At 43.3% G+C, this 13,742-nt stretch overlaps 1 long non-coding RNA gene across 1 annotated transcript; it reads right to left on the bottom strand.

Annotated features, from left to right (window-relative positions):
• Nucleotides 1-8,917: 8,917 nt before the first annotated feature.
• LOC149523851 (uncharacterized) lies at nt 8,918-12,254 on the bottom strand. The gene is made up of 2 exons (XR_016350393.1): nt 12,117-12,254; nt 8,918-9,226 (listed from the first exon to the last, which is right to left on the bottom strand). It is a non-coding gene; the product is annotated as an uncharacterized LOC149523851 (long non-coding RNA).
• Between the last annotated feature and the right edge of the window lie 1,488 nt (nt 12,255-13,742).

The following is a 13,742-nucleotide window of genomic DNA, read 5'->3' as shown; positions in this document are numbered from 1 at the left end:
CCCCATTGGGGGCTCGTGCCCCATTCCTCCCTCACCTCCTTCCACTTACCCCTCCCTAGCCCCCCTTCCTGATGTAAAAAATAAAGGACACGTGTGTTCAAAAATAGAAACTCTCTTTATTTAACAAAACTGCAGGTGGGAGGGGATGAACCTCTGGGGAGACTGGGAAAAGGAGGTGGGAGAGGGGAGGGGGAAATCTGGGAGGAGGGAGCTGGAAGGGGGAAGCCAGGGAAAGAAGGAGATGGGGAAGTATAAAACTATGGTACACCATATCTTCAGTACTGTGTACAGATGTGGTCTCCTCACCTCAAAAAAGATATTTTGGCCTTGGAAAAGGTTCAGAAAAGGGCAACTAAAATGATTAGGGGTTTGAAACAGGTCCCATATGAAGAGAGGCTAAAGAGACTGGGACTTTTCAGCTTAGGAAAGAGGAGACTGAGGGGGGATATGATAGAGGTATATAAAATCATGAGTGGTGTGGAGAGGGTGAATAAAGAAAAGTTCTTCATTAGTTCCCATAATATAAGGACTAGAGGACACCAAATGAAATTAATGGGTTGCAGGCTTCAAACTAATAAAAGAAAGTTCTTCTTCACAAAGCAAATAGTCAACCTGTGGAACTCCTTGCCACAGAGGCTGTGAAGGCTAGAACTATAACAGAGTTTAAAGAGAAGCTAGATAAAGTCATGGGGGTTGGGTCCATGGAGTGCTATTAGCCAGGGGGTAGGAACGGTGTCCCTGGCCTCTGTTTGTTGAAGGCTGGAGATGGATGGCACGAGACAAATGGCTTGGTCATTGTCTTCAGTCCAGCCCCTCCGAGGTACCTGGTGTTGGCCGCTGTCAGCAGACAGGCTACTGGGCTAGATGGACCTTTGGTCTGACCCAGTACGGCCATTCCTATGTTCTTATGTTCTAAGCTCAGGGTCGGGGGTCTCAGTGGACCAACTTGATTTTCATGCAAACCTGCTCCTGGATTCGCATGTGGTCTTTGGTGGCCAGGCTGGCAGCTATCCTGCCCTAGACAGCTGCTTTCCTGTGCCTAGTGTGGAGATTGTGGACATTGGAGGCCTCCCCCCAAACCTGGATGAGGTCCATAATCTCTGCACTAGACCAGGCGGGCGCCTGCCTCTTGCGGCCCCGGGCAGGCTCCTGGGAGCTGCCAACCTGGTCCTGTGAAGAGGGGGAGGGCTGGATGGCAGCAGGTGGCTGGCTCATGCCATGCCAGGTGCAGGGTCTGCTGGCTGGGTGCTGGCAGGCTTGCACCTGGCATGGGCACCGTAGCCAGACCGTGCTCCTTTAAGGGCTCCGGGGCTGGGAGGGAGGCAGAAGAGTTTCCCTGGTTGTGCCCAGAGTGGCCACCAGGGCAAGCTGGGAAGGGCTAGCCTCCCACTAGTTCGAATTAAGTGGCTACACAGTGCTTAATTCGAACTACTTAATTCGAACTAGGAGTTAGTCCTCGTAGAATTAGGTTTAAGTTCGAACTAGCGGTTTGCATGTGTAGTGCCTATGAAAGTTAATTTGAACTAACGGCTGTTAGTTTGAATTAACTTTGTAGTGTAGACATACCCTCAGATAGTAAATGTGTGATAATATTGTTGGAGGATAATTTGATCCCAAGCATCAAGGATTATCTTTACATTATTTTATGTTCCTCAGGGACAAGACTCCCAGAAATCTACAAAATTTCACTAGAAATGCAAAGGAAACTTTGGGGTAATATCTTAAAAAGACAGTTGATCCTGTCTCTGGCTACTGCTTAGTCACCCAAGCCAGAGCTGTGTGTTGTTCTGAATGTTTTGCTTTCGAAATGTGCACAGAGTCGTATGGTCTCAAATGAAACTTCCCATCAACAGACTTTTTACCCCTTCTTTCTATTTACACAAGTTGAGCACTGTACCCGGCAGTCTTGATTCTTATCTTCCGGATCCCAGTGTAAGATAATCTATTGAAACAGTTGGGCTATGTCTACACTGGCAGCTTCTTGTGCAAGAACAATTGTTCTTGCACAAAACCTTGCCTGCTGTCTACACTGCATGCGCATTCTTCAGCAAGTAAATTTACAGTATAGCATTGTAAAACAGGGCTTCTTCCAGAAGAGTTATTCCTCTCTCCACGAGGAATAAGCCCTCTTGCACAAGAGCTCTTCCACAAGAGGGCAGTGTAGACAGGCAACATTAATTTCTTGTGCAAGAATCTGCTGTGGTTAAAATGGCCATCAGAGCTTTCTTGTGCAAGAGAGCATCCACACTGCCATGGATGCTCTCGCACAAAAGCACATCTCTTGCACAAAAGCACATGCCAATGTAGACATGCTCTTCTGGAAGACTTTTTGCGCAAGAACCCTTCCGCAAAACAGTTCTTGTGCAAGAAGCTGCCAGTGTAGACGTAGCCTTGGGGTCTTATTGGGACAATCAAAATTACTTACAAATGATTATGGTTACTAGTAAATAAGTTTTGTTTCAGTCATGTTACCTCATTATGTTCACTTTCTACAGATATTTTCTTAAGTAAACTTCTGACACAGATACAGAAAGTGAATTTGGATCTTATACCCATTTAATTGGAGCAGAAGCAGTCTATTGTTCAGTCAAGAATAGAAACAGAGTCAGGTGACTTAGATGGCCATTCATTTTGTTTCAGGGGCATAAGTGATGCTAAGTCCTCATGTAGATTCTCTATAGAATAGAACTCATCTCTGCAAGCAGGTACCATGCTATAGGAATGGATCTGCACCTTAGAAATGAATAGAATTTTTATTACTGACTTCAGTAGGAGTGCAAGCATGCTCTGTATACATTTTCTGATTGGTTGAATGGTGATACAGGTTGTACCTCTGAAAACAGGCACTCTGGTCTGGCAACATCTGTGGTCCTGGACTAGAGAGCCAAGGAGCCTAAAGGCAGGACATCCAGCTGGGTTGGGGAATCAGGGTCAGCAGCAATGTGGGACCAGGGCTGGAGTCACCTGGCAGCCCCTGGGAGTGCAGGGCTCAGGCAGGAGCCCGGCAGCAATGTGGGGCCAGAGTCACCTGGCAACCCTCAGGAGTGTGTGTCCAAGGCACCATGGGAGCCCCTGGGAATGTGGAGCTGGAATCAGAGCCCTGTGGCAGCCTCTGACCTGTGGCTGCCCCTAGATGCACAGGGCCAGAGATCTGTGGCAGGAGCAAGAGCCTGGGCCTCCCAGGGAGCCGGCTTGGGGGCCGGTAGCAGGAGACCTCGCCTGGTCCAGCAATTATCTTATCCAGGACAGGTCAGGCCTCAACGGTGCTGGACCAGGGAGGTCCAACATGTACTACTAGTAGCACCTCCCAATGAGCCTACCAGCCATGTATCGTTTAAAACAACACCACCATTCTAGTTTAAAAAGTAGCAGTTGAATTGCCTAAACCACTGTCTTTTTACTACCTTTATAGCTTACAAAGTTTTAATCAATTAAAGCCCTTTTCCCCCAAGACAATTTGCATTCAGAGTGACAATTTGTATGCCAAATTTCAGCGTGATGCAAATTAAGTGGACTGAATTATGAACTCCTGAATAACTGGGTATACAGTGGAAATGGCAATGAATACTTAGCTATAGCATCATAAAAGTGATACTATAAATACCAGAAACTGGAAATGAAAGAAAGAAATGTGTCTGATAGGCTCTATAACTATGGTTTGCTATAATTTCACCATATTTTATTAAGGGTTGTCTATTTTTAACATAGGTATAATGATGCACTAGTTGTTTTCACAATTGCTAGCTAGCCTGAGGAGAGCACAAATCATTATGGTAGGGAGCATCGCTTAACGGCCTTAATTACCTGATTCCTAGACAAGACCAGGCATACACTTCTGCCTCGTTCAAGTGGCATTATGGTATTGTACTGAAAAACAGGTTGACAAGATTTGTGGCAATGTAGCTCTACCATAGCAATGTAATATGACTGGGAGCTTTCCAGAACAGCCTGCAAATTAGAGAATCGCTTAATATCATTTCTTCCTAAATCCAAGGTTTAGTTCTTGCCTTAGTTATTGAACATCTTCACTTTGTCCAGAGGTCATTCATTCTTTCCCTGGAACATACAAGCTATTTTTGTCTTCCCCATGTTTAAAAATATCCTGTAAAAAAGAAGAGAGAAAAGAGTTAGCAGGTATGAATTCTTGGCACAGATAAATATACTCTTTCACATAGATCTATAACCTATATGCTGCATTCTTTTTCTTCAGATAAGTGAATACATAGAATCCTCTGTTAGCTGTCCTTGGTTCCTTAGTAATAATGGTTCTTTAGTAATAGTCTCATTTTTCACTTGAATCATTAGTCAAATTCAGGGCCCTAAGGGTTGTTTGAGTAGAAATTGTTGATGGACTCAATCATCTTTGAAACAATTCAGTTTATTCACAGAATGTACAACACCCTGGTTCCCTGACCATTGCAGGAATCTAACAGGAGACTGTTTCTTTGCTCATCGCTCCAAGACCATATTTTGTTAACACTGAGCCCAAAAGGTCTCAGATAGCTTTTTCTGAGAGCTAAGCTATCAGTTTTTCAGTGGCTTCCCTCAGTCTTCTGTATCATCTTCATAGGAACATAACAGGCTTCACAAAATAGCCCCATTGACTCCTTTTGCACACACAAACCAGACATAAGACCCCTCTTTCAGTGCATTCACCCATGCTCTTTATTGTCAGTGTCAATTCCCACCACCTTCTATTTACAGAGTTTCAGACCTGTCACCTCGGGGACCTCTTTTACAACTAGCTGGGGAGCATAGCCTCTATTCCCTGGCTCCTCCCATGCTTATCCTTCCCTCTCACTGGCTAATGAGGCCAGCAGCTGTTCCCCGTTTGCCCCTTAGGTTTAGGCTTATTCAGCCACCTCCAATTAACCTTTCCTGGTGGTACTGGCCCTACAGAGCTCTGGTTCAGGTTTCCTAACCAGCAGCCTGTCACAGAAATATAAACCTTCCCAGGACATTTTCCAGTGAAACCCCTTTGATGATTTGTGTCTGTGTTTTGGTCAGTGACACATGCTTGTGTTTGAAGTGGGAGTTGCTATTGTTTCAATTACGTTTTTCCATAAAGGAAATTAATCATTTCTTACATTTATCCAAGTGAAGCTCATCTCTTCTGCTCCCTGGGATCAATGGAGTTAAACACAACCCATAACAATGTTTAGCACATATGTTTCAATTAGTTATTTTCCATTATTTGAATCTGTTTGAAAAAAATCAGTCAACCTGTGTGAATTAACATTCATAAACTGTGCAACACAGTAATGACTACGTCTAGACTGGCATGATTTTGCGGAAATACTTTTAATGGAAACGTTTTTTCCGTTAAAATTATTTCCACAAAAGTGCGTCTAGATTGGCACGGATGCTTTTGCGCAAAAAGTGCCCGGGGGGGGGGGGTTGGGTTTTTGTCTTTTAGATCACTGCAGGGGACACAAAGGGTGGAAGTCAGGGTAATTTATCTGAATCTTTAATTCTCCGGCCTCCACTCATGAACAGAAATAAATTAGTTTTCTAAAGAGCATGAAGAGTAAATGTTAAAATAATTCTTCATAGTGTAGGTTTATGATCAGGTATTGAGGCTATTGATTGTGAATATGTAACTATCCATCACTGCCATCATTAAGTGAAATTGCATTCAGCGGTGCAAAGCAACAGCATTTGGATTCCAATGTGCATAGAACTAATGTAAAAACTAGAAGCTGCAGCCACATATCAAGAGTCCTCTTGCAAGTCTTACTGCTTATTAAGTATGAATCAGAGTCAAAGACTTATCTTAAGCCTGCAAGGAGAGCTTTGTGTAAATGGCACTCAGTACAAGCTGAGCTATGCAGTTGGGATCAATGCCATCATAATCAGAAGGACCTCATAAATGATGGTGTTTAAAGCTGCTCCACATAACTTCTAACTGACAATTCATATTTTTAAACTTTTCTTTCCAGTTTGGAAAGCACATCTCAGCGGGGGTAAGCTGTTGCCTTGATTTACGCTGTAACCTTTTGGGAAACCAATCACACACAAAGGCCTCATCCCTTCTTCAAGCCCATGGGGAGACTAAGTGCCCAAAATGATGGAAGGAAACAAGTGGGGAAAGAGGAGGTACAGCAACAATAAAATGGCTGCATATTTTCTTCCCAACACTGATGAAGACAACACCTCCCTATCTGTGAGGCTCCCCACCTCTGAGGGACTATTCTGACTGCTTGGAGATTCTTTTCAAAATGTAGCCTGACGTTTAAGGGAAACTCAAATTCATCACAAGAGGAAGATTGTTCTTCAGGAATTGTGCAACAACATGACCCCTAGGCAAACATCTGAATGTCTTAAATTATCTACATTCATATCTATATAATTCACAATATTTTCAGAGATCCTAATGTAAAGCTGACAGACCCTCGCTGTCAGCAAGAGGGATTGAGCTTACAACCTTAGAGTGTAAAGTCATGTGCTTCTACAGCATGAACTAAAAGTAAACTGCTTCTCAGCTAAGGCTGAAAAGTAGACTTCACTCTCCCTTGTCAGTGATCTCACTGCTTCTGGTTACACCAAGAACCCGAAGTCAGTGTAAATGCATGATATGGGTTATTGTAATCATAGAATCATAGAATACTAGGACTGGAAGGGACCTCGAGAGGTCATCAAGTCCACTCCTCTGCCCCCATGGCAGGACCCAGTACTGTCTAGACCATCCCTTATAGACATTTATCTAACCTGCTCTTAAGTATCTCCAGAGATGGAGATTCCACAACCTCCCTAGGCAATTTATTCCAGTGTTTAACCACCCTAACAGTAATGTCCAACCTAAACCTCCCATGCTGCAGTTTAAGCCCATTGCTTCTTGTTCTCTCCTCAGAGGCCAGTAAGAACAAGTTTTCTCCCTCCTCCCTGTGACAACCTTTTAGGTACCTGAAAAATCTATAGCACCTTCTCCCAATCATATATTAGTTGTGTCTGTCACATGTTTATAACATGTATTAATTCATTAACTTTTAGAACAACATTCAGCAACATTTAGTGGCCCATCAGGTTCATGAGCCATGGGTTCATGTTGAGTGTCCACAGGCAGGCCCCATCCCCAGCTCCTAGTGGCCACGGTTCACAGGCAATGTGGGCTGCGGGAAATAGTGCAGGCCTAAGGGACATGCTGTCCACTGTTTCCCGTGGCTCCCATTGGCTGGCAACAGGGAACTGTAGCCACTGAGAGGTGTGGGGGACTGTACCTGTGGATGTTCAACAGAAACAAACTGTCTCACAGACCGCCAGATGGGCTGTGTGCCAAAGATTGCCAATTCCTAATTTATAAACTATTTGTAAATGCACCCTAAACATGAAGTATGACATTTTTCTGTGACCTTCATTTCAAGCCAAAACTTGCCACTTTCCCTTTTCACAGGAGCTTTTTGTGAAATGCTGACAAAACTTCTCAGCTTTCTAAAACCCACTGTCCACTTTCCCTGTGTAATAGCTTTAACAGCTCTTTAAAAAAAAAGAAAAAAAAAAGAAAAACAATTTCTGAGAAGTGAAATGAATGCAGTACCAAATGGTGTGATCCTATGAACTATGTTCAAAGAAGCATAAAATTATCTGCATTTGAAGGTTGATTAGATTTGACTGTAATGCTGGTACTGTATGTTAAAATATATTTTCTCCTCTGCAGTGACATTATATATAGTGGAAAAAAGATGCAAGAGAAATGATGTGAACATTTGTAATTGCACAACATTTTAGTTAATTATTCTTCCAATTTACCAATGACCTAAATAAGTTAAATAAATGAAATAGTTTTGCACTATCTGCTTACCCGGTTCCATTATTGGCATCATGCCTGTTTATTATAAGGACCTCAAAAACCATTAGGTGCTTTTGCTTAAAAGGGTGTTATGAAACTGGTGGTGATTACATTTCAGCCATGCAGTAAAAGCCATAATAGAGCTCATGACTGGCTACTCAGAGATGCTGAGCCCAATGCCACTCAATTCGTTCCAGCCTCTCCTGTTGCCCAAGAAACCTGAGTTAAGTTTCCTGTCCTGAAAGAGGAACAGCCTGGGGATAATCCCAATACATACAGCATCTAGAGAGAGTTTGACAACAAGATTATTTGCAGTAGCAGGAGACTGGACTTCAAGGTCCATGAGATCCCTTCCATTTATAGGCTTGTAGACCTTAAGGTCAGAAGAGACCATCATGATCATCTAGGACCTCCTTCAACAACCCACACCTTTAACAGACCCTTAACCTCTGGCTGAGTTACTGAAGTCTTCAAAATCACATAAGACTTCAAGTTATAGGGAATTCACCATTTATACTACAGGTTGGACCTCTCTGCTCAGAGGGAATTTACCAGACATGGGGAGGTCCACTACTACCAGCCCCCCAGCTGACAACTCCTGGCAGCCCAGGCTGCTGCGTCAACTGCTGCAACCCCAGCTGCAGCGCCAGCTGCACTATCTGGCTCCAGCTCTGGCTCTGGCTCTGGCCCCTGCCCTACCGGGCTCCCAGCCACCAGCCCTCTTGCCACTGGGGCTCCCAGACAGTGTTAAACAAGGATGTAATCTTGTCTATGTAAGTGTATCCCATGGAGAGCCCAGGCTCTCCACCATTGCTGTATCTCTATCACTGAGTATTAGTCATAGAAATGTAGCCGTGTTAGTCTGGGGTAGCTGAAGCAAAATGCAGGACAATGTAGCACTTTAAAGACTAACAAGATGGTTTATTAGATGATGAGCTTTCGTGGGCCAGACCCACTTCCTCAGATCAAATAGTGGAAGAAAATTGTGACTATTTTCTTCCACTATTTGATCTGAGGAAGTGGGTCTGGCCCACGAAAGCTCATCATCTAATAAACCATCTTGTTAGTCTTTAAAGTGCTACATTGTCCTGCATTTTGCTTGAGTATTATTCAACACAGTTCAACACAAAATGGCTGAAACAACTACTATTTTATTAACATAACATTGAACTTAAAAAACTAACACAAAATCTGGCTGTCACAAATAAAACAATGGTGTGAAGCCAGGGCCCAAAATACAAGTGGCCAAAGTTGGGGCAACAAAAAAAATAGGGATGATACCACCATCTCAGTGTGCGGAGGCAAAGGTAAATAGATGTCTTCAGGATAGAGAAAAGGGAACTCAAGGAACAGGACAGACTTGTAGAGGCTCAGGCAGGTGACAGGTCTTCTGTCTTCTTTTCTTTAATCTTCTTTTCTTGACTCGCTGTCCTGTGTGTGCTGTGGAAGACAGGAAGACAAATGATGGAAGTGTGTGTGCGTGTGTGTGTGACAAGTAGATGTAAGAGATCCAATTGCTTGGCCTCAATGCAGTCTCCTTCAGTTAAAATGAATAAATCTTGTGCCAGCAACTGCTACAGGTGTGGGGCAATTAAGATAATAACAGAATGATGCAATAGTGCCAGTATTACTTCCAATTGCCAACCTTCTTGCCACTGGGGCTCCAGTCAGTACTCACCGGTACAGGAACATCTGTGGTCCTGCTAGATCATGGCTGTTGCCAAACCAGAGAGTCCTGATTTTGTCCAACCTATAGTTTAAATCTGCATATGACCTGTGCTGCATACTGCAGAAGAAGGTGTCGGGGGAAGGACTAGGCTTTATGCCAATCTGACTTGGAGGAGAAGTGGGGTAATTCCAAATATTGTGATCAGCTAGACCCAGAGCGTGTGGGCTAGACCCATCAGGCAGATACCTGGAAAAGAATATTCTGTAGTAACTCAGAACCCTCTTTATCTACTGTCCTATATCTGGCCATTGGAGATTTTTGTTACTGGCCGTCACTGCTGGACCATATGTCATTGTGAGGAGTCTCATCGTACCATCTCCTTCATAAACTTATCTATCTCAGTCTTGAAGCTGGTTCATTTTTTGCTCTTTTTGGAAAGCTGTTCCAGAACGCCACACCTCTGATGGTTAGAAACCCTCACCCAATTTCACGTCTAAACTGGAGGGCCACTTCATATCAATTTCTTCTAATGTTCACATAGGCGCTTAACCTAAATAATTCCTCTCCCTCCCTGGTATTAGTTCCTCTGATGTATTCATAGAGAGAATCCTATCTCCTCTCAGCCTCCTTTTGGTTAGTTATGTTCTTATGATTTACAGAAGCAATAACTGATTGCAACAGTTCTATTAAACATCCTTATTACTGGATAATTTGGGCTTCTTTTCTCAAGGCAAAAATAAGTGCAAAGAGCAATTTATTTAGTTAGACCATTACTTATGTAAGGGAAACTCACAGCTGGCTGCTAGTGGCCCTGATTAAAACACTCCAGCATTTCTTGAAAAGCACTTAAGTTGCCTGACTTTCTATTTCACATGTCCAGTTGAGTCCACATTTCTAACAGTGATTAAAAGGAAAAAAGTCACTCGTGGCATAAGGTAAAGCCCAGAGGAAAAGCTCTCCCAGCCAAAATAAGAGCAAATTCAGTTTAATTTTCAGCGCACACCTGTTCTGGTGGATATCATTCATCTCATTGCCACAGCTCCTATGGCCCACACAGACATTTAGTGTTGAAAATTATGTACATTATAGATGAGTTATAAACAAGAGGAAGGAACCCCATAGCATTTGGATGTTCCAGTAAGAATAAGTGTGTGTGTGTGTATGTCCCTCCTTTGACACTCCCGCACCCATGCATGTGGGCTTTGGCAGATTGAGAGTTTCAAAGTCATTTTTTTAAATGTCAAATAAAATCTCGTGTTCAAAACCTCACACTTAACCAGCAAGTTACAGCTGCAAGGAAATGTGATCTTTCTCATTTTTCCTCCTAATATGTGCCGTGTCCTGCTGTGAAGGTGTGGGACAGGATTATTGGGCTTATAGTCTTTCTATATATATGGTAATGTAAACAGGGGAAACTCTGTACTTTCCATTTTCATTTATTTCCTCTATTCATACTGGGCTATTACTGGGTTGCTTGCTTCCTTCTGAAAGTCCTCTGAGAGTTCCTGCCAGGAGACCAGTTATTGGCAAGGTAAGAGAGCCTGGAGGCCGTGCATCTGTTCAAGGACTGACAGGTAGCACGGTGAGTTAAGAAGCCAATGAATCTGTAGCATTTGGCTTAGCCCAGACAAATAAAATCACTGCTTTGCTTTACATCTCCCAATACTGGGCCATTGTGTGCTACTTGTTACTTTCAGTGAGTAGTTCTTCATTCCTTGAAATTAGGAAGGTAGTTCAATAGTGCAGCACAGTCTTTAACCCCAGAATCATTTAAAAATCAATTCTGCCTCTCTTTTATCTTTTCTAAGTAAAAATGTGTGGTGGGGAAAACTTGCCTTGTAGGGATATGTTGTTTCTGGAACTCTATCTTTCTGATATTTCTATTGTCTCTACCAATCAAAATTCACCCAGTCCTGCAGCCCTTATTCACCTGAGCCCAGATTGTAGGAGCAAACTCATTATTTGCCCATATGAAAATGTATTTGCTACTCAGCTGGTGTAAATCAATATAGCTCAAAGGTTGAAGTCAATACTGCTATATCAGCTCGGGAACTGGCCCAATTAAAAAAAAGAAAGCAAATCCCTAAAAAAAAGGCATAAATTAATGGCTGAAAATGTTATGGGATTGTACAGTGTAAGCATAGCATTTGAGTATGTTAAGAAAAAAATACATATTGTATACCATAGAATTCAGGCCAAATGAATTTTACACTAAGGGCCTAGTGGCTTGAAAACAGAGTGCAACATAGCAGCAGAGGTAGCAAAAAAGCAAAGAGTTCGTGCTGGGGAATAAAAAAAACACTGAACAAAATGCAGCAAATTCTGAATATCTGTCCAAAAAGTACATTCACTTGACACGGGCATTTTCCCTAGAACTATGTTAGCCTTTCTAGGTGCAAAAAAGAAGCTCTCAGTCTATTCCCTTCCCACACCATGCGTGTCAACACAAGGCAAAATATAATCCTTAATATGCTAAGATTTCACATAAATCCAATCCTGGCCACTGTGCTGAGATATTCATGTGTTTCTGCGGGAAACACTCCATAGGGTGGAATTAAGAAAGCAAGGTTCTGACCCACAAATTTCACAGATCACTAACATCCCTATCAGTTTTTATCATCTACTGGGAAGCACAGGGTCATCTGTATGCAAATGATTTACCTTTACAGAAGCTCTGACCTGGCCTGCAGCAAATTTAGCCCTCTCCCTGGTTCAGTGGCATCATTCCTCTTTTTTCCTATTGATAATGAAAATCACTTATCTACAGACATATGAATTATCTACAATAGAAGTGTTTCATTTTGCATCCAAAGAACCGGAGTTTCATATGATTACTTGCAACTGTATAAGATTCTATGAAAAGAGACAACGTTGGGTAGAAGAGTCTTCATAAATTTGAGGAAATCGCTCCAACATATTTTTATCACAGATATAAACAGCTTCACATGGGAGGAATATAATGCAACATTTTGGGCATTGTCCAACAGCTGCTAGTATTACAGAGATGGTGTATGTTATATAAATTATATATGTTTAAAGTAAGACTTCTTGAGCTCAAATGATATTCTTTGTTGAGCAAACAAGCTAAACAAAGTATTTTAAAAAGGTGCAGATTACAGAGCCCTTCTCATCTAAAAACCAACCCCAGAAGTTATGAAACCATACATCTTGTAACTAGCTACAGTTTTCCTAGTCAAGGACCATGAAAAACATTATGAAGATAATTATTTAAAAAAACCCAGAATTATAATTTGATTGTTCTATTTACAACTATGATTATTTCTAAACAGCTATTGAACTTTCTGAGAATGTATACAGCACTAGACTTACCTGATGTTTCTTAGGTCCTTCAGGGCAGGGGGCTGGCTGTACAGGGGATGCAGGAGTCAGGGCACGGGTGCGGGGCTCAGGGTAGGGAGCTGGGATGTTTGGGGGGGTTCATTGGGGTCACCCATGGTGGTGAGGACTGCACTTCACCTGCCAGCGTCCCCCAAGCCTGGCCCCTGATGGACATTCTGGTCCAGGCCATGGAAAGCCCTCAGAAAGTGAGAGGGGGCCAGAGCTTCACAGCCCAGCCGTGCTCTGGCAGCTTCTGGAGAGGCAGGGCTGCAAGATCCAGCCTGGCCCCAGCAGACTCTCCGAGGGGGGTGGGGCGCAAGGACCACTCCCAGCAGCAACTCCAGGAGTGGGAACTAGAGCTGCATGGAACAGCCTCAGCCCTGGCAGCTCCTCGGGGTCACAGAGCTTCACATTCCAACCCTAGACCCGGCAGCTCCTTGTTGGGGGCAGGGCTGCCATGGTCAGAGCTAAAGGCCAGGGAAGAGGGGTCTGTTGGCAAGGGGGCCAATTATCCAAGACTGGTGGCCAGAAATATAGGGAGCTCTGGCTTCATCTAGCCACTCTGTTCCTGGTGTGGCCACCCCCCCCTGAAGTTACTCTTCAGAATAACTGTCCCCAGTGTTCATTGCAGAGCATAACTGTTCCTGTTTTCAGCCCCCTCCCTTTCTGTGTTGTGGAAAAGAATTAGATTCCAGGCAACACCAAGCTGTGGCCTTGCTTTAACTATGACAAGAGGAAGTTGCCTACCAAATTTGTGGTCCTAGCTCTTACAGTTTAGGAAGAGTTCTTGAACAAACTCATAGACAGATGGACTCATTGACCCAATCACATCAGCCACCACATCAGAGGCTCCTTTAACTGTACATCCACTAATGTGATCTTTGCCATCAAATGCCAGCAATGCCCCTCTGCCATGTATATTGGCCAAAGTGGACAGTCTCTATGGCA

The sequence above is a fragment of the Pelodiscus sinensis genome, chromosome 10 (genome assembly GCF_052426305.1).
Source record: "Pelodiscus sinensis isolate ZL-2025 chromosome 10, ASM5242630v1, whole genome shotgun sequence".
In the NCBI taxonomy this organism is placed as follows: domain Eukaryota; kingdom Metazoa; phylum Chordata; order Testudines; family Trionychidae; genus Pelodiscus; species Pelodiscus sinensis.
The sequence above is the reverse complement of the archived record's forward strand: the minus strand, read 5'-3'. Positions and strand labels throughout refer to the sequence as shown.